The sequence below is a fragment of the Coregonus clupeaformis genome, chromosome 11, assembly GCF_020615455.1.
Source record: "Coregonus clupeaformis isolate EN_2021a chromosome 11, ASM2061545v1, whole genome shotgun sequence".
NCBI classification, from domain to species: Eukaryota; Metazoa; Chordata; class Actinopteri; order Salmoniformes; family Salmonidae; genus Coregonus; species Coregonus clupeaformis.
In genome coordinates, this window is record NC_059202.1 from 50424954 (window position 1) to 50428624 (window position 3671).

Below are 3671 nucleotides of genomic sequence, written 5' to 3' on the forward strand. Positions count from 1 at the left end.
CCCGGAGTGGAGCCGCTGACCGGAGCTGAACCGGATCCCGGTGGAGCGGACTGCTCTGGCTCCGGAGTGGAGCCGCTGACCGGAGCTGGTGGAGCGGACTGCTCTGGCTCCGGAGTGGAGCCGCTGACTGGAGCTGGACTGGGGACACACACCACTGGCTTGGTGCGGGGAGCAGGCACGGATCTTACCGGACTGGGAACCGGCGCTGGAGGTCTACGACTGTACCAGTCCTTTACTCTCCGCGCCCAATCCTCCTCCAGTGAGGACTCCTCCGGGAGCACCCACGAGTTAGGGAACAGAAACTCATCGTCGTCGTCGTCATCCTCCGACTCATCAGTGTAAAACTGTTCCTACGCTTGTTCCCATGGTCGTAGGGACTCAACCTGGAAACCCACCGGGTGCAGTGGTCGGGGCTCTTCTCTCTCGCTCCCCGACCACTCCTTTAGCCCACCCCAAAAAAAATATCTTGGGGCTTCCTCCTCGGCCGGCGCCTTTTGTGTTTCCGTTGCTCCTCTCTAACCCGGGCCTCCACTGTCTCCTCCCAAGGACGGCGATCCATCCCCGCCTGAATCTCCTCCCATGTCCAGGATGTCTGCTCCTGGGCACGCTGCTTGGTCCATCTTTGGTGGGCTCTTCTGTCACGGACGTTGAAGGACGGGTCAGACAAAGGCGCAGCGTGAAATGCATACATGTTTACTTATAAAAATAAACACACGAACAAAAACAACATACCGTGACGTCCTCAGGCTAAACACAATACAAGCCTATACACGGCACAAGCTCCCACAAACATAGTAGGCAACTGGGCTACCTAAGTATGATCCCCAATCAGAGACAACGAGCGACAGCTGTCTCTGATTGGGAATCACACCCGGCCAAACATAGAAAACCAATACCTAGATTGTACACATAGAAAACTTAACATAGATACTAAACATGCACACCCTGACCAAACTAACTAGAGTTCTATAGGCCAGGGCGTGACAGGTGCATAGGTCATGTGATCAAGTGATTTTATATAAATATACACTGAACAAAAATATAAACGCAACATGCAACAATTTCAAAGATTTTGCTGAGTTATAGTTCATATAAGGAAATCAGTCAATTAAAATAATCTATGGATTTCGCATGACTGGGAATACAGATACTGTATGCATCTGTTGGTCACAGATACCTTTAAAAAAGGTAGGGGAGTGGATCAGAAAACCAGTCAGTATCTGGTGTGACCACCATTTGCCTAATGCAGCGCGACACATCACCTTCACATAGAGTTGATCAGGCTGTTTTTGTGGCCTGTGGAATGTTCTTCAATGACTGTGTTAAGTTGCCGGATATTGGCAGGAAGTGGAACACGCTGTCGTACACGTCGATCCCATGTTTCATGACCTGAAATAAAAGATCCCAGAAATGTTCCATATGCACAAAAATCTTATTTCTCCAACATTTTTCCACAAATTGTTACACATCCCTGTTAGTGGGCATTCCTCCTTTGCCAAGATAATCCATCCACCTGACAGGTGTGGCATATCAAGAAGCTGATTAAACAGAATGATCATTACACTGCTGCACCTTGTGCTGGGGACAATAAAAGGCCACTCTCAAATGTGCAGTTTTGTCACACAACACAATGCCACAGATGTCTCAAGTTGAAGGAGCGTGCAACTGGAATGCTGACTGCAAGAATGTCCACCAGAGCTGTTGCCAGGGAATGTAATGTTCATTTCTCTACCATAAGCCGCTTCCAATGTCATTTTGTCAGTACGTCCAAACGGCCTCAAAACCGCAGACCACGTGTAACCACGCCAGCCCAGGACCTGCACATCTGGCTTCTTCACCTGCGGGATCATCTGAGACCAGCCACCCGGACAGCTGATGAAACTGTGGGTTTGCACAACCGAAGAATTTCTGCACAAAGTGTTGGAAACCGTCTCAGGGAAGCTCATCTGCGTGCTCGTCATTCTCACCAGGATCTTGACCTGACTGCAGTTCGGCGTCATAACCAACTTCAGTGGCCAAATGCTCACTTTCAATGGCCACTGGCACACTGGAGAAGTGTGCTCTTCACGGTTTCAACTGTACCGGGCAGATGGCAGACGTGTGGGTGAGCGGTTTGCTGATGTCAACGTTGTGAACAGATTGCCCCAATGTGGCGGTGGGGTTATGGTATGGGCAGGCATAAGCTACGGACAACTAACACAATTGCATTTTATCGATCACAATTTGAATGCACAGAGATACCGTGACGAGATCCTGAGGCCCATTGTCATGCCATTCATCTGCCGCCATCAGCTCATGTTTCAGCATGATAAAGAATGGCCCTATTTCGCAAGGATCTGTACACGATTCCTGAAAGCTGAATATGTCCCAGTTCTTCCATGGCCTGCATTCTCACCAGACATATCACCCATTGAGCATGTTTGGGTTGCTCTGGATCGACGTGTACGACAGCGCGTTCCAGTTCCCGCCAATATCCAGCAACTACACACATCCATTGAAGGGGAGTGGGACAACATCCCACAGTCCACAATGTGCCACGCTGCATGAGGCAAATGGTGGTCACACCAGATACTGACTGGTTTTCTGATCCACGCCCCTACCTTTTAAAAAAAGGTATCTGTGATCAACAGATGCATATCTGTATTCCCAGTCATGTGAAATCCATAGATTAGGGCCTAATGGATTTATTTCAATTGACTGATTTCCTTATATGAACTGTAACTCAGTAAAATCTTTGAAATTGTTGCATATTGCGTTTATATTTTTGTTCAATGTAGTTGCATTGACGGTGTGCCAGGCTGCCTACACCTTGCTGTGTGATTATGAAACTCTGGTTGGAATCTGGGAAATAAGACCTGTGCAATGCTGTACACTTTTTTTTACTTCATAAAGAACCTGAGGTATGTAGCTCAAATCGTTCGCAAGCTATTGAAGTTTGAAGGTCCGAATGTCTGGCGAATCTCAATTCAATTCACTATGGTTATCTACCAAAGGAACTGTGGTGAAGAGCATGAAGCACAATCATTGGAGTGCCTGATTAGGGTGAAAGAGAATGAGGTTGCTCAAATCAGGATGGTTGAGAGAGTCTCCTATATGGAGGCTGTCAAACGGGTAGAAACATCTAGTAGCATGTCTGGTGGTAGTGAAGTCCGGTAGGCCTACAATGGAGCCTACACAGACCGCAGCCTGAGTATCAACAATAGGATCGAGAAATTCTTCATGTGAAGAAAGTGGACTTTGTATCATTTATAGCAATAGTGATAAATGGAACTGCACAAGTTGAAAGGAAGTCAAGAAAGATCGACATAATTGTTTTTAAATGGTAGTGTATGGGGATTCATGTTAATTGTCCCTTCCCCATATGGAATGTACTTTTTTTTTTAATCCTCGTCCTGTTGGTGGCGACAATACACCTTTTGATTGTAGTTCGCCATAAAACCTATAGAAAAGGAAGAATGAAGCCGGCTTCATCACTATCAATTTCTTTGTATTGTTAATCTACTTAATTGTTGTCTACTTTTATCTTGTTCTCTTTATCTGTCTGCCTATACGGAAATTCAGCTTTTAGCTGTGAATGTGTAGCCTACCAGATGAAATGACCCAATGAAACAATAAACCCTTCATGAAATTGACATATCTTTCTACCTCAGCTGACTATTGCGAGTGTAGTA